Source organism: Aegilops tauschii, chromosome 3 (assembly GCF_002575655.3).
Source record: "Aegilops tauschii subsp. strangulata cultivar AL8/78 chromosome 3, Aet v6.0, whole genome shotgun sequence".
Classification (NCBI taxonomy): domain Eukaryota; kingdom Viridiplantae; phylum Streptophyta; class Magnoliopsida; order Poales; family Poaceae; genus Aegilops; species Aegilops tauschii.
The window spans coordinates 517,260,322-517,278,561 of NC_053037.3; positions in this window are offsets into that span (position 1 = coordinate 517,260,322).

Consider the following 18,240-nt stretch of genomic DNA (forward strand, 5'->3'; position numbering starts at 1 on the left):
AGAGAATAGGCATAAGTATTGTGACATAACGTGTAATAACAGCCCATAATGCAATAAATATCAATATAAAAGCATGATGCAAAATGGACGTATCACTAAGTCCTCTCGCTAGGACATCTGCCGTGACAATTCCACGACAACCACCACACCCATCAGGGTGGGGTGCTCCTCCACGATGGAAGCACGTTGCAGTGCCTCCATCAGTGTGTTCAGCGCCTTCGGATTAGTGGAGGTCGCCTCTGGAGTTGGCACTCCCCCCTCTCTTGAAGGGGGCGCCTATACGGTTCCGGAGCCACTTGGGTTTCCGGAGCGGTGTTCAGCTGGGGGCCGGACTGGTCAAGGCCCCCGCCGTCAGGCTCCATGGGGATTACAACCCCCGTGTTCTCGGCAGCCAAGGCATTACCTTCTGGCGCCGTTTTGGCGGCCTCCCGTATCGCTCCTTTGCCCGGAGAGGCCCTTCGGGATAACACTTCGGTGTCGTCCGTGGCGGTAGGTGGGGAGGCTCGCGGAGATGACTCGCTCTCCATCATCACCGGATCCAAAGAATTCCCCTCCGATGATTGTTGGGGGGAGATCGCGGGCCGGACTGCACTATACAATGTGTTAGATTACAATCATAAAGATTGGGCGTGTGAAAGGCACCCTGGTATACTTACGGTGCGGCAAGGGGCTTCGACCTGGGGCGCCACTCGGGGATGGCTTCGGCGTCCGAATCCGAGCCGTCCGGGAGGGATATTTTCCCCCTTTTGGGTGCCTCCTCCTCTGGGTCTTCAGAGGCCGCCCTTTTCTTCTTCCTCCCCTTCGGGGGAGAATTGCTTTCTTCCTCTTCCTCCTCTTCATCTTCATCTTCCTCACGGGAGGAGTGAGTTTCGGGCTCTCCGGACACTGCGTCCGAAGAACCTTTACGGCGGAGGCTGCCTTTAGCCTCCTTGCTCTTCTTCTTGGCCTTCTTATCTAGCGCCTGGTAGGGCGTCGAGACCAGCATCCTCATTAACAGAGGATCAGCTGGGTTGATAACCCACAAGTATAGGGGATCAATTGTAGCCTCTTTCGATAAGTAAGAGTGTCGAACCCAACGAGGAGCTAAAGGTAGAACAAATATTCCCTCAAGTTCTATCGACCACCGATACAACTCTACACACGCTTGACGTTCGCTTTACCTAGAACAAGTATGAAACTAGAAGTACTTTGTAGGTGTTGTGGGATAGGTTTGCAAGAATATAAAGAGCACGTAAATAAAAACTAGGGGCTGTTTAGATAAAGAAGCAATAAAGTTAGTATAGTGAGTGTGGAAAAGTGGTGGTAGGAGTTGCGAAATTGTCCCTAAGAAATTGACTACTTTACTAGACCGATACCAAGTTTATGTGGGAGAGGACACTGCTAGCATGTCATCCCTGACTTGGAATTCTATGCACTTATGATTGGAACAATTAGCAAGCATCTGCAACTACTAACGTTCATTAAGGTAAAACCCAAGCATAGCATTAAGATATATTGGCCCCCCTTCAATCTCGTATGCATCAATTTCTATGCTAGGTTGAAGCTTCTGTCACTCTTGCCCTCCAATACATAGTCCTATCAACATACAACTAACCCTATGGTGTGATCCACGCGCGCGCTCATATGATGGGCACCAAAGGACAGCAACATAACCACAAGCAAATTAAACCAATCATAGCATTTCACCAATTACCGATAGGACAACGAAAATCTACTCAGACATCATAGGATGGAACCACATCATTGGATAATAATATGAAGCATAAAGCACCATGTTCAAGTAGAGGGTATAGCAGGTTGCGGGAGAGTGGACCACTGTAGAGAGACGGGGGAAGGTGATGGAGATGTTGGTGAAGATGACGGAGGTGTTGGTGTAGATTGCAGTGATGATGATGGCCCCGGCGGCGTTCCGGCGCCATCGGGAGAGAGGGGGAGAGAGCCCCCCTTCTTCTTCTTCTTCTTCTTCCTTGACCTTCTCCCTAGATGGGAGAAGGGTTTTCCCTCTGGTCCATGTCCTCCATGGCGGCGGAGGGGCGAGAGCCCCTCTGTAACATCCCAAAATTCTAAATTTTGGAATGTTATGTTAATTAAATTATTATGATTGTTTGTTTGATTGTTGTGTGATTGATTGTGTGAAAGTGATTGGAAATTGAAAACTTTTTGAAAGTTGAATGAGAGGGAATAAAAGGACTTTCCCGAAACTTTCATCTTGCATTTTGATCACCATGAATTCAAATTCATTTCATCACAAAAACCCTAGAGTGAAGATAATATGACTTCTTCCATTTAAAGAAATGAAAATAGGGTGGAGAAGATTTGAATTCCATTTGAGAATATTTCAACTCAGAAACTTTATGCCACTCAAGGAATTTTCATGAGAGAAGATAATAGGACTTCTTCAAAATATATGAAATAGAGTGGGGAGTGATGAGGACCACTTTTGAAATTTATTTGAATCACTTTTGAAAAAGTTTTCCATTTGGGTTTTCAAGATCATTTCTATAAAATAAAGAGAGGGGATAAAATGACCTTCTAAAATATAAAAGAGTTGGGAAAATTCAGTAGAATATTATTTGGAGTTGTTGGAGTTTATTTGGTATTTATTATATTGGCCAAAAGTGCATTTATTGCATTATAAAATTATTTTCAACATCTACTATGCTTGATTAAATGTTCACTGTGCTCTAGATATTCCAAGATAATTTTAGAAATTATCTTGGTATTTTTAGGAGTTCATTTGAATTGTTTAGGGCTACTTTAGTCTTCGGTTAAAAAAACACACGCACGCACGCGCTGGCCAGCCGGCCCAGCAGCCACCCAGCCGCGCGGCCAACTGGCCAACTGGCCAGCTGGCCCACTGCCCCGACCGGCCAGGCCGTCCCAGGCCGCCCGAGCGCCCTTCGCTCGCCCGCCTCTTCTCTCGCTCACGAGTTAATTGCACGTTGGTACCACACTTGCGCACCTACTCACGAATCAGTACCATTAGTCACTTTTTTTGCCATGCAGTGCCAACTCTAAGCCTAAGTGTTGCAAAACAGTCTGACAGCCGTATAAGCGCGTATTGACGGTGTATCTGACCGCTGGGACCCGTGCGTCAGGGCTGACGTGGCATGCTCTTTTACAAAAACAACCCTTGCGTCGTAGTGGCCCTGGAACGGCAGCAGCCACTCGCCGCGGGGCGTCCACTCGGCGTCCCCGCCGAGCGAGCCGACGGCCGTGTCGAGGGAGAAGGTTCCCGCGTAGCCGCCGCGGCGCGTTGCGTGGGCGGAGACGAAGATGGTGCGCCCGTCGGGGTGCAGGTGATCTCGATGGGCTCGTCGTCCTCCTCCGGGTCGCCGCCACCGCCCGGCAGCTGCAGCGGCGACGAGACCCTCGTCCACGCCCACCGGTGCTCCTCCGCCTCGTCCAACACCAACTCCAAGTAGTGCAGGCCTCCCTCGTGCAGCGCGTAGAGACACTCTCCGGCGGCGACGATGAAGCGCATGGTCAGAAGCGCGTCCGGGTGCGGGGGGCCGACGGCCAGCTTGTCGGTGTCCGTGCCATACGCGACGGCATGGGTCATCGAGTGCCTGTCCGCCGTTGGCTGCCACAGGGCCAGGATCTTGCTGCCGAGGGCGCCGACCAGCACGCCCCCGGATTCGTCCATGGATTCGAGTTGCAGCAGCGGAGGGTCGGCGAGACCCACACCGTCGGCGTCGCCGGGTGCCGTAGAGGAACGGCAGGTCGCCGGCCCAGTGCGCGGCGACGGCGGGGCCGAGCGCGGCGGGGTGGCGCGCGAGCCAGGCGCCGAGCAGCTCGCCGCCGGGAAGCACGACGGAGGGCGCGGCCGAGTGCGTGCCCATCCAGAGCTCCGCGTAGGGGCGGGCCCGGTCGCAGTCCTCCCGCACCTACCCAGCGTCGGATCCGCGCGACCCCGTCGCCACCAACCACTGGGCCATTACCCACTTCCTTCTTCTCCCCCTCAGGCCGCCGTACCTCCATGGGCCTCCCACTGCTCCCTCCCATGCCTTGCCGGAGACCGTCCATCCTCTCTGCGTGGCACGCCTCCGACAACGGATCCGGCCGTGGCACGCCTCCTCTGCTCTACTTGCCGCCGGAATCAGGCTGCCCCCTGCCACCTGCGGCCGGAGCTGAGAGCAAAGGGGACGGCGCAGCGGGCGTGTGCGCACGCGATGGCCGGGCGGAGATGCAGTCAACACCCGTGCGGCAGCTGAGAGGCGCGCGACGGGGCTCCGGCGAGCCAGTGACGAGGCTCCGGCGAGCCAGCAAAAAAATATGCCAAGTTCGTTGTTGACATGCGGGCCCCGCTGGTCAGATACATCGTCAATACGTGTTTATACGTGGCTTAGTCTGTTTTGCAACACTTAGGCTTAGAGTTGGCACTGCATGGCAAAAAAAGTGACTAATGGTACTGATTCGTGAGTAGGTGCGCAAGTGTGGTACCAACGTGCAATTAACTCCTCGCTCGCATGCAGCGTTCGCTGCAGATGGGGCCCAGCCCCATCGTCCCTAACCTCCCGCAGACCCTGCTGGATGAGCACGCGCACGCCCAAACCCGCCGGCCGAAGCTCTAGGGATAGAGCTTATCCCTTGCTCCCGAGCCCCCTCTCCGCGCCTATAAAAAGCCTCGTGACGCCCTCATCCGATCCCTCCCCTCCTCTACTCCCCATGTCGCACGTAGCCGCCGCCCCGCCCATTCGGATCTCGCCGGAGCCGAGCCGCCTCGCCGTCGATTCCATCGCCTGTGGTGCACCTGAGCCCTTCTTTTCTTTGTCAACCTACTCCCCGAGCCAGTGCGCTTCGTTTTGACGTGTTGGTTTTCCCTAGGTCGCGCCGGAGCAGCCAAACCAACGACCCCGAGCCGCCGGAGTTCGCGCAGCTCACCGGTGCTCCGACGCCCGTCGCCTTGCCCGTCCAGATGTCCCCGACGAGTGCCGCCTCCACCACCTGATAGGCCTCGACACGCCGGTCCCCTTCGCCTTCTTCTCCGCCGCCGAGGAGCACCGCCGCCACCGCCCGTCCGCCGCCTGACGCCAACGCGGCCGCCCCCTGCTCGTCGTCATCGCCGCTGTAAGCCGAGCCTCCCACCTCGTTCGTTTAGTTTATTTTTCTTATTATTATTTATTTGGATTAGATCGGTTAACCGCGGTTTTAAATAAACCGTGCGGTTTAGTTAAAAAAAACCGGTCCCCGGTTTTCATTTTTTTTAGCCGCGGTAGCTGTTTTGCTTAGATAGCGGTCATTCGCCGAAAAGCTTCCGCAGCGAACGCTGCTCGGCCAGTAGGAATCTGCCATGTGGTCGAGGACCTGTTCGTAGTTTAGTTTATTTTCTGTTTCACCATCTAGTCCCTGGAATTAGTTGATTAGTCCCTGATTTTAGTTTAGCCACAACTTTTTAACCGTAAGTCCAAATTCGACGAAACCAGTGGCAATTTGTTCGTCTCGATTAGATCTATCCAGATAACCTACCTTTGCAAGTTTTTGACAATTTCAAGTTTGAATTATTTTAAATTCAAAATTTAAACCCTATTTGGCCATATCTCCTAGACCGTAGCTCCGATTAAGTTGATTCTTTTTGCACATTGTCACCGTAGCCAAACCCTATCACCTAGACCTTTCTCAAAATATTTTCACACACTTAAGATCTGTCCATAGTAGTTTTACTCATATGCCTTGTATGCACCATGCTTCACATCACAAATTCTGAACCCCATGCCTATGTTGTGTTGCACCTAGAATATTTTGCGATAGTTAAGTGTGTTGTATGTTCATTTGGTTTTTTTTAGACTCTTTGCTTTGCATGTTATTTGGTTCTCCGAAATGATTGCTTATGTGAATGCAACGTTTGACTTTATAGATTTTCATCGGAGAGTGACGAATAGTTCTATTAAGTAAATTTTTGAAGCGATATAATCTTCATCAACTATTACCAGGCAAGTTCACATTTGACCATTCTTCCAATTACCTATGTTTATATTATGCACTTAGTCCTTTTGTGGTAGGATTGCATGGTAGGATTTATTGTTGCCAGATGGCTATGCCATTACCTAGTAGTTCATTTGAGGTAGGTCTGATCTATACATCCTTGTCACCACCGTGTAAGTTTATTTTTGCCTCACTAAATGTAGACGTGGTTTGGGAAGCGAACATGGTGAGACATGAGTGACAAAATAGTAAGCAGGACCAGGACTTGTAAATGAACTACCTGGGCGGTATTTGGTTTGAAAGGTGGCGAAGTACAGTGGGAGCATGCATGGTTAATCCATGGTGGTGCACCACTAGTGGTTGGCCGCCCAGGCTCAAAGAGATCAATCGTATTCTCATGTCTAGAAGCTTACGTGTGCAGCCACAAGCCAATATGGGCTCTGGCTTAGTTGAGTAGTTAGTGTGACCCCTTCCGGGATGGGCTAGCAGATGTAGAATGAGTAGGTGTACCGGCCTATCCGTGGGTTAAGGGGAAATACTTTCGAAAGACTATGTCTCGGTCATCCTGTTCTCAAACACCAAGCAGTGCGAGAATTTCAAGGGAGGCGATCGAGTCTTGTGGGGAAAAGTGCGCAAACCTCTACAGAGTGTTAAAACCTAATCGATTAGTTGTGTCCCCGGTTACGGACAACTTGAGCATCTAGTAGTGGAAATGCCGGGAGATCTCCTCACCTTTAATTAAACAGTTGGGTTTTTAATGAACCTTGGGATTGGATTGAGTTGGGTTTGCCAACTCATCCTATGCTATATTGTAGTGATAGAATAATATCTTTTATTCTAGGGAAAACTAGCTTTATGCAAAAACTAAACTTAGAGCTTTCCACCAGCCAAATTGCATGTACAAATAGGTTCATTATTCTTATGATGTGACTTGCCAGTACATTCAATGTACTGACCTACACGGCTGCAACGTCTTATGTTGTAGGAATTTCTACGACGAGTAAGAGTTACGTTGTAGGGTTACAGTCTACACTCAACTTGCCGTTGGCGTTGATGGGACTCCACACCCGTTCGATTGTTTCCGCTGAGACTTATGAGGTATATATCAGTTTTACGTTATTTATACATGTGATTGCACTTTGATATATACCTCGATGTACTGTGTGTGCCAGCATACCGATCCAGGGATGGCACAGATACACAGAGGCTTAACCGTTTGAGGTCGGGTCGCTACACCCTCCGAGATTGGATCAGTCTCTCTGTCTCTCTCTGTTTTTGCGTTGCAGATTCTGCCCTTTCACCGTTTCTTAAATTCCCGGAGATCTGTAACTCCGATTGGGCTGAAATTTGGACATGATTTTTATCCGGATATTGGCTTTCTTGTGGCGAAAGAAGGGCACCAAACGCCTTACGGAGTGGCCATGAGGGCCCAGGGCACGCCTAACCTCCTAGGGCACGCCCCTCACCCTCGTGGGCCCCTCGGGCATCGCCTCGAGATGATTCCACTTCCCAAAATTCACATATATTCCAAAAAATATCTTCATCAGTTTTTATCCCGTTTGGACTCCATTTGATATGGATTTTGAAAGGACATGTGGTGCCCCCATGTGTGGTTTTGGTAATTGATGACATTCTCTATGGACTAATGGTTGCATTGAGTTATATTTGAAGGATTTGTCCATAGGCATTTCTTGAGGTCCATGTGTTGGTTTCAAGGAGTTTATGAGTTGACCAAGGTGCTATTAAGGAATTATCCAAAGATTGGTCATGTGAGTATTGAGCTTATTATAAGCATGTCTTGAAGAAGAAGATTGTGTGATCATTCATGTTTACCTTCAAGACATCATCCAAATGAAGAGAGTTGGAAAGAGTCAAGGTTGATCAAGACTAAGTACAGAGAGTGATTCAAGTTGATCATCACACAAAGCGTAGAATATACACCGAGTGGGATCAAGTGATCTCACGGTTTGGTAAGCATTGTCCATTGCGCTTTCTGTACTAACCCATGGTCTTTGTGAGAGTTCTATGTGGGGTTAGGTTTGCTTCCATGGGCTTCCGTCAAGAGGAAGATCACATAGGACCCATGGAGGATGACATCAAATCAAGGTTGTGTTGTGCAAGTTCAAGTGGAGCATCATGAAGAAATCATGATTGTAGCTTGCCATCCATTATGGTGTCAATGGACTTTTGAAGATGTGCCAAAGAGTGGCTCACCCATAGTGGAGTATGGGGGAGCAATCAACTAGTCTTCATCGAGCGAACGCAATCAAGAAAGGTGGTCCAACTTGAGGGAGTCAAGATCGTCATCATCTAGATCAAGTGGACTTCGTGCAAGGCAAAGGTTTTCCCTTGATAGGTTTTATATTTTACCGGTCTCATGGTGATAGTTTGGAGACCGGGTTATAGGATCGATAGCCGTACTATCAAGGGGGGCTCTCAAGTGAGTAGCTTGATCGTATCGTTCGTCGAGAGATCAAACCATTGCATCCTTGCATCATCTTTCTTGATTCTTATTTGTATTTTCTTTTGAGGTTTTAGAGCTTGTGGTTATCTTCGTGACAAGCTCTAGTACATCAAAAATGGTTTTCATGTGTTTCTTCTATTCCGTTTTCGGTGTTGGAGGTTTTACCGGTCTTATTCGAGGAAGGGTTCTTACCATTTTCTCATGGGCCTTTTCTAATTTCCTTCTTATTGCTCTTTCTATCAAGATTGTGTTAGCCCTTGTCGCTAGCTTTCCAACAAACTTGATTTCATCGAATTCGGAGCTCGTATGCGAAAGTTGTGGCTGTTTTGATCTTACCTGTTTTACATAGAGAGGTTGTACCGCCCCTTAGAGCGGTTGTACCGGTTGATCGGTACAACCGGTGTTTGGAGCAGTTGTACCGCTCAAGATTTGGTCCGAAGGTTGTACCGGCCTTGTACCGCTCTACCACCGGACTAGTTTCTGTTTTGGAGCGGTTCTTGGGCGGTTGTTGACCGGTTGTACCGATTGTTTCGGTTTAACCGGTACTACCGGTTCCCCGGGCTGTTGTACCGCTTAGGCCTTTTTCCTACAGGTTGGTTTTTCCTCTGCTTTGACCGGTTGTACCGGTTCGTGCACCGGTTGTACCGGTCCTACAGTTTTCTGCACATAACGGGCAGATTCGTAGGGACCTATAAAAGGGGGTCTTCTTCCCCATTGAACCTTATCCTTTGAGCTCGTGTTCTTCCCCCATTGTTGACCTTCTTAGAGCTTGCTAACTCTCAATCCCTCCATGGATTCTTGCTAATTTTTGAGGGAAAAGAGAGAGGAGATCTAGATCCACATTTCCACCAATCACTTTCTCCTCTATGTGAGGGGAACCCCTTGGATCTAGTTCTTGGAGTTCTTGGTGTTCTCCTTCTTGTTCTTCCTCTCATTTTCCTCCCTAACATTAGTTGCTTCGGTGGGATTTGAGAGAGAAGGACATGGGCACTCCGTGTGCCCTTGCCATTGCATTTGGTGCATCGGTTTGAGTTCTCCACGGTGATACGTGGAAGTTACAAGTTGAGAAGCTTATTAGTCTTGGGTGCTTGGTACCCTTGAGCTTGTTCCTCTTGGGTGCTTGGGCGCCCTAGACGGTTGGTGGTGTTCGGAGCTCAATCATTGTGGTGTAAAGCTTCGGGCAAGCGTCGGGTTCTCCAATTAGGTTGTGGAGATCGCCCCGAGCAATTTGACGGGTATCGGTGACCGCCCTCAAGGGTTGCCAAAGTGTACGGGTTCGGTGACCGCCCCCAAGGGTTGCCATTTGTACGGGTTCGGTGACCGCCCTCAAGGGTCCCTTAGTGGAATCACGGCATCTTGCATTGTGCGAGGGCGTGAGGAGATTACGGTGGCCCTAGTGGCTTCTTGGGGAGCATTGTGCCTCCACACCGCTCCAAACGGAGATTAGCATCCGCAAGGGTGTGAACTTTGGGATACATCATCGTCTCCGCGTGCCTCGGTTATCTCTTACCCGAGCCCTTTACTTATGCACTTTACTTTGTGATAGCCATATTGTTTCTTGTCATATATCTTGCTATCACTTAGTTGTTTATCTTGCTTAGCATAAGTTGTTGGTGCACATAGGTGAGCCTAGTTGTTGTAGGTTTTGTGCTTGACAAATTAACCGCTAGGTTTATTCCGCATTTGTTCAAGCCTAAATCATAATTATTTTAAAGCGCCTATTCACCCCCCCCTCTAGGCGACATCCATGATCTTTCAATTGGTATCAGAGCCTCGTCTCTCTTTGTTAGGCTTAACCGCCTAGAGAGTAATGATGTCGACTAGGGGATTAGGATTCTCTGACCCTCTTAGTTTCGATGGCACAAATTTTGATGTTTGGGTAATTCGCATGCTTAATCTCTTTAGGGTCATGGACCCACATTGAGCGAATTGTAGATATGGGTTTTTCTCCTCCAAAGGATCCCCAAAGATTATCTTTAGAGGATGAGAAAAACTCTTATCTCAATGCTCAAGCCTCTAATGTGCTTTTCGATGCTTTGAGAAATGTAGTTATATTTCAACTCATGCCGTTCCGGGATGCTCATGAGTTGTGGACAAAGCTTCACGATAAATATGGTGTGTCCAAGATTTGTGGGGATGATCGTTCTCCCTCCACCTCCGGCCGTGTTGCCTTCTCAACTTCTTCTACTTCGCCTACATGTGGATTGCCACAAGAGGAAACCCAACACTCCATGGAACAAGATGTGGTCTTGAATGGTGCTTCAAGGGATCCTACATCATCATCTATTGCATTTTGCCATATGGCCAAGGCTTCAAAAGTATCTCCCACTTTGAATCCCAATATATCTTGTGATGATATTGATGATGGCAAGAGTGATGATGATGTTGATTATGATGAAGAGAATGATGATGTTGCCTCCTTAAAAATTAAGGGGGGAATGATTTTTAAAGCTCTTCTAAAGAATAAAATTGCTCGTTCCAACTTCATGGAAATCATGTCTATTGCTATTGAGGGCAAGAAATATATTGATGAGTTGGAATCTCGTCTTGAGGAGCATAAGGTCACCATTGATAAAATGGAAGGTCATGAGCGTGATTACGCTAATGAGATTGCGGACCTCTCTCAAGCTCTTGAACTTGAACAAACCACCAAGGAATCTCTTGAGGAGACTTTTGCTCTAGAATTATCTAGAGTGAAGGAATCTCATGATAGAGCTCTTAAGGTGGCCAATGTTTTTGAAACTAAAAATTCTAAGCTTGAAGTTGCTCATGCTAGACTCCTTGAGGATTTTGAGCACCTCGAAAATGGCTCAAGGGTCATCAAGGGTGAGCTCATCAAACTCACCGAGTCTCATGCACAACTTAAAGCCTCATATTCAAAAGAGCTTGTAAATTTTCCTTCTCCTCTTGCTATTATTGATGATGCTTGTGCTACTAACTCTATTACATGTGAAGCATCCATTTTGAAGGAGAATGTTGAGCTACGGGCTCAACTTGAGTTGCTATCTAGCAATTATGGGAAATTGGAAGAAAGCCATGAAAAGCTCTCAAGCTCTCATGATGATCTTCTAGTATCCCATAATATGCTAAAGATAGCTCATGAGGCCATTCTTGCTAAGGTAACATCTAGTGAGCCTCATGTGGATACTAGCACTACTTCTAGTCAAAATGCTATATTGCCAGGTGCTAGTCCTTGTGATTCATCCATGCATAACATTGGTACATCTTGTGATGAATTGCTTTCATTGCCTTGTTGCTCTAACAATGAAGCTTATACTTCCTCTAGTGCTTGTGTTGAGACTAACCATGTAGAGGAAATCAAAGAGCTCAAGGCCCAAGTCACTTCTTTGAAGAAATACTTGGAAAAGTGTCATGAAGGAAAATCCACACTCAACAATATATTGAGTGTGCAAAAATCCCCCAATGACAAAGGTGGACTTGGATTCAACTCCAATAAGAAGAAGTCCAAGATGAACAAGAAGAAGGGCCAAGAACAAGTCAATAATTCGGCCAAGATTGTTTGCTTCAAGTGCAAAATTGAAGGGCATCATGTTAGATCTTGCCCATTGAAGAAGAAGGTCATTAGTGAAAATCAACAAGGGAAGCAGCCACAAGTTCAATCTCATGCTCAACCACAAGTTGAAGAAAGGCCTCTTCCCAAGAATACTCAAGCTAATGCTTCTCAAGTTGAGAAATCAAGTGAGAAGAAAGTGAAGGGTAGACGTTGCTACTTATGTCGTGAGAAAGGTCACCTCGCTTCTTCTTGCACTAGTGGTAACTCATCCAACCCAATTATTATTGATGATATATATTCTCTTGGGAAGGATAAGGTTGGCAATGTGTTTGCCAAGTTTGTTGGTACTCAAAGTGGTGTCAAGCAAAGAACCATTTGGGTAGCCAAGCCTATTGTAACTAACCTCTTAGGACCCAACTTGGTTGGGGACCAACTAGCTCAAACTTGATCAATAGGTGTCTACGGAGGGCATTGGAGACTTGGCTACATTATGAAGAATTAAGGGGATTTTCATTATTAATAGTGTATCAAGCCAAGTCATTCGGATTATCAAGTTTCTATCTTATCCAATGTTCCTCCTTGCGGTAACTCGTGCTTAAATTGTTTACATTGAAAGTTACTTGCCCCTTTGCATGTTTGGTTTTGTTCCTTGCATGTGTTTGTATATGTTGTGCTTCCAACTTGATTATCTTGAGCAATCAAGTATGTGTGTGTTGGTTTGCACATCATGTACGTGTGTATTGTGCTTAAGCCTTTATACTTCTTGTTTGTATCCTAGTTGGCTCGTGTGAGAGATTAATGGAACATCCCATTTTGGGGGAGTGATTTTTTTGTGCACCTCACAATCCTATAAATGTGTGTGCATGAGGAATACCATCTAGTATTGATATTATAAGATTATCTAGTCGCTAGGTGGTATATCTCTCATGAGAAATTCAAATTCTAAAAAGTCCATTGATTATCTCTTGTTGGATCCTCTTATTGCCTCTTGTTAAGTTTTTATTGGTATCACATTATGGGGGAGTAATATGCTATGTGCATATTACAAGCCTAGAAAATGTGTACATTTGAGATATTGTCACCTAGAATTGATATTGTAAATTATCTTGTTCCTAGGTGGCATGTTAGCTCTACAAGTTGCAATTTGCTTGTGTTTGGTGTGAAGATGATGTTGGATATCCTTGCTATCTACCAACGGAATTATTTCCAAATACTTCTTGTCTTTTGACAATTTTTACTCACTTATGTGTGGTAGATATTATTGATCATCTTTACATTGGCCTTTGCTTTTATTTGCCTTATCTCTTGCCTAGGATTGTGTCAACTCCCATTGTATTCCATACCACTTGTGGATCTTGTTATTTCCTTGAGATTGTCTAGTGTTTGTATAGATATAGTGAAAGTGGTGATCCCATCTTGTGCTTTTTGTATTCAAATGCAAATTCTCTATAATGCACAATGCTTGGGGGAGCTATCCTATTTTTCTTAGAACGCTCACCTTGTGATCCTTATCAAGTGTGTGTTGGTGGAATGCAAACCGTTTCTTTTTGGTACTTTGTGCCATCACGAAACTTTGTAGAGCACTTGGTTTGTTTGGAGCCATTCTCTCTTTTGGGAGTTTGACATCATTCTTTTTGAGTGTGCCAATGGATATCTCATTCCTTGATATATCGGTTAATGATATCTTCCAAGTGATGGTTTCTCCTTTTGGTATCCTTTTCACTTGGTTTTCCTTTTTCATTTGGTGTTGGTTCTTGAAAGTCTTTAGCATGCATATTTACTTCATGTATTTTCTTTGGCATGCTTTCTTTCTCGAGACAATTGCATTTTTGCCCCTAGTTGGAACCTACCCACAGGTTTTGCCCTTACTTTTCGACTCTGCTCAGTTTTGCCCTTAGATTTGCCCCCGAGGTCACCCGAATGCCCTTTGACCGTTTGACCAATACTTTGAAAATTCATAACAAATTCATATGAACTCGGTAAAATGCAAATAAGATATCAAAATGTTCAGACAAACATTACCTTTATGTGCATATCATTTGCATTAAGGTAAAAGGTATCGTTTAAACTACCAGAGGTTATTAATGTTATTAGCATTATTAAAAATAAAAAGGGTATAAAAATACTTTTTTCAAGAATAAAAATTACATGCAAATGTAGGTGATGTTTTCTGAACATCATGATATCTTGTTTGCATTTTTCTGAGTTCATATCAACTTTTTATGAATGTTCAAACAACTTTGACCATTATTTTGAAACTTCATAACAAGTTGATATGAACTCAGAAAAATGCAAATAAGATATCATGATGTTTAGAAACCGTCACCTACATTAGCATGTAATTTTTTTTCCTGAAAAAAGTATTACTTATACCTTTTATTTTTAATAATGTTAAAAACATTAACAAACTTAGGTAGTTGAAACGGTACTTTTTTCCTGGATGCAAATGACATACACATAAAGGTAATGTTTATTTGAAAATTTTGATATTTTATTTGCATTTTTCTGAGTTCATATCAATTTGTTATGAATTTTAAAAATATTGGTCAAACGGTCAAAGGGTATTCGTGCGACTTCGGAGGAAAATCTAAGGGCAAAACTGAGCAGAGTCAAAAAGTAAGGGAAAAACCCGTGGGAAGGTTCCAACTAGGGGCAAAAATGCATTTGTCCCTTCTTTCTCTGACCCAATATATAGGGGAAACTCCACCAATCTAAAAATTGGATGAGATGTGCATGAAATTCATGTCCATATCTATTTGCACATATTTATGTGGAGTTTGTCCTATGTATATTGGTGTTTCTAACTCTTTGGTCCCAATGAGTTTGGGTACCATTTTGTTTGTGTTGTTGTTCTAGGAACAATTGGAGATGCATTGGATGCCCGGCTCACTCACAAGGAAGGTGGTGTCACCATGTGCTTATTGGAGTCAAGCTACATTTCTTGCATCAACCTTGTGTAGGTTGCATCATGGCATGTAATACATTATTTCTTGTGATACATGTTTCCTTTCTCAAAGCATCCCAACAATGATCTTTTGTAGCTAGTTGTGATGTCTTTGATGTTCGTGTGTGGAATTCTTTGATATACAATAAGACAATATTTAGCCTTGTGCTATGCTTTTCAAGCAAAGATCTTATCAGTATATTTTATGACTTTCGTTTGGGTATCCTTTTATTCCCTTGAGTAACCATTTCTTGTGTGCATCCTTCTTTGTGGATTGATATCATTTCTTCTACCTAGAATCTTATACACTTGAGAGAAGTTACATCTTTAGTGGATATCCTTATTCTTTCACATCCACCTTTCTTTCCTTTGTATTTCCTAGGTGGCTCCGTGAAAGGATTTGTCTTGAGTGCGGATCTTATATCTTTGCATCTTGTTGCACTCCTGTGTGGTGAATATTATGTTCCTCATGCTTGTTTTTACGAGGCTTCTGCCATCTTAATTGGTATCCCTCGTCTTGATGAGGCTTTCATCTTCTATCTTCACCATGGGTTGTCGCAAGCCTTGTTGTTAATTCTCATTTTAGTGAGCTTGTGAACCCATTTGCTTGTTGGGTGTGTGTGGGGAGGACATGTCATGCACCATGTATCTCATTCTTTCAAGACTTTATTGATGCTTAATGATCATCCGTACATTAGTCTTCTCAAGTGCATTGCCTTGACTCACACACATCATTTTGGTTGAGCCTATTCTTAAGTTGCCTCTTTTACATGTCGCTCAACCATTTGTTTGTTGCAAGTGCTAGGCTTTGTTTCCTATATGCTCACTTGCACTTGTTGTGAGTTTCTATTGATTTTGGGGGAGCTATGATCCTATTTTGTGTACTGTGTATCCAAATACAAAAAATCTTATGTGTGCATAAATCATGGGGAACTTCTCTAGTTTCTTTAGAACACTCCTTCGCTCATATCATAATATCCTTTATTCTTGTGACTCATAGGATCTTTGGTCTAGTTGGTTCAATTGATATCCTTTGATTGCTTGCTTCAATTGGTATCTTTTGATTGCATGATTGCTTGTTTCTCTCTTTGCTATGTCTTTGTGGCATATCATTCTTTTGCAATCTTTGGGCCTCAATATAGTATGTCTTCCTCCAAGTATTTACCATTGGATATGTGTATTGCATTCCACTTTCTTGTTGAGAAATACACAATATATGGAGGAACACTTTTTATATTGGCCTTCTAAGCTTTTCGCCCATTTTGGCAATCGATGCCAATGGGGGAGAAGTTTCAGACAGTTTTGTGGATAAGTTTAGAGAGTTATTTCTTCTTGCTTTGGTTTTGTTACTAAGCATTTGCATCTCATATTCACATGCATTATTGGTGGTTGCATTGCATGGTGATGCACAATTCCTTATATAAACTCTCTTGAAAGTGATTGTCATCAATTACCAAAATGGGGGAGATTGAAAGGACATGTGGTGCCCCCATGTGTGGTTTTGGTAATTGATGACATTCTCTATGGACTAATGGTTGCATTGAGTTATATTTGAAGGATTTGTCCATAGGCATTTCTTGAGGTCCATGTGTTGGTTTCAAGGAGTTTATGAGTTGACCAAGGTGCTATTAAGGAATTATCCAAAGATTGGTCATGTGAGTATTGAGCTTATTGCAAGCATGTCTTGAAGAAGAAGATTGTGTGATCGTCATGTTTACCTTCAAGACATCATCCAAATGAAGAGAGTTGGAAAGAGTCAAGGTTGATCAAGACTAAGAACAGAGAGTGATTCAAGTTGATCATCACACAAAGCGTAGAAGATACACCGAGTGGGATCAAGTGATCTCACTGTTTGGTAAGCATTGTCCATTGCGCTTTCTGTACTAACCCATGGTCTTTGTGAGAGTTCTATGTGGGGTTAGGTTTGCTTCATGGGCTTGCGTCAAGAGGAAGATCACATAGGACCCATGGAGGATGACATCAAATCAAGGTTGTGTTGTGCAAGTTCAAGTGGAGCATCATGAAGAAATCATGATTGTAGCTTGCCATCCATTATGGTGTCAATGGACTTTTGAAGATGTGCCAAAGAGTGGCTCACCCATAGTGGGGTATGGGGGAGCAATCAACTAGTCTTCATCGAGCGAACGCAATCAAGAAAGGTGGTCCAACTTGAGGGAGTCAAGATCGTCATCATCTAGATCAAGTGGACTTCGTGCAAGGCAAAGGTTTGCCCTTGATAGGTTTTATATTTTACCGGTCTCATGGTGATAGTTTGAAGACCGGGTTATCGGATCGATAGCCGTACTATCAAGGGGGGCTCTCAAGTGAGTAGCTTGATCGTATCGTTCATCGAGAGCTCAAACCATTGCATCCTTGCATCATCTTTCTTGATTCTTATTTGTATTTTCTTTTGAGGTTTTAGAGCTTGTGGTTATCTTCGTGACAAGCTCTAGTACATCGAAAACGGTTTTCATGTGTTTCTTCTATTCCGTTTTCGGTGTTGGAGGTTTTACCGGTCTTATTTGAGGAAGGGTTCTCACCATTTTCTCATGGGACTTTTCTAATTTCCTTCTTATTGCTCTTTCTATCAATATTGTGTTAGCCCTTGTCGCTAGCTTTCCAACAAACTTGATTTCATCGAATTCGGAGCTCGTATGCGAAAGTTGTGGTTGTTTTGATCTTACCTGTTTTACATAGAGAGGTTGTACCGCCCCTTAGAGCGGTTGTACCGGTTACAACCGGTGTTTGGAGCGGTTGTACCGCTCAAGATTTGGTCCGAAGGTTGTACCGGCCTTGTACCGCTCTACCACCGGGCTAGTTACTGTTTTGGAGCGGTTCTTGGGCGGTTGTTGACCGGTTGTACCGGTTAGTTCGGTTTAACCGGTACTACCGGTTCCCCGGGCTGTTGTACCACTTAGGCCTTTTTCCTACAGGCTGGTTTTCCTCTGCTTTGACCGGTTGTACCGGTTCATGCACCGGTTGTACCGGTCCTACAGTTTTCTGCACATAACGGGCAGATTCGTGGGGACCTATAAAAGGGGGTCTTCTTCCCATTGAACCTTATCCTTTGAGCTCGTGTTCTTCCGCCATTGTTGACCTTCTTCGAGCTTGCTAACTCTCAATCCCTCCATGGATTCTTGCTAATTTTTGAGGGAAAAGAGAGAGGAGATCTAGATCCACATTTCCACCAATCACTTTCTCCTCTATGTGAGGGGAACCCCTTGGATCTAGTTCTTGGAGTTCTTGGTGTTCTCCTTCTTATTCTTCCTCTCATTTTCCTCCCTAGCATTAGTTGCTTCGGTGGGATTTGAGAGAGAAGGACTTGGGCACTCCGTGTGCCCTTGCCATTACATTTGGTGCATCAATTTGAGTTCTCCACGGTGATACGTGGAA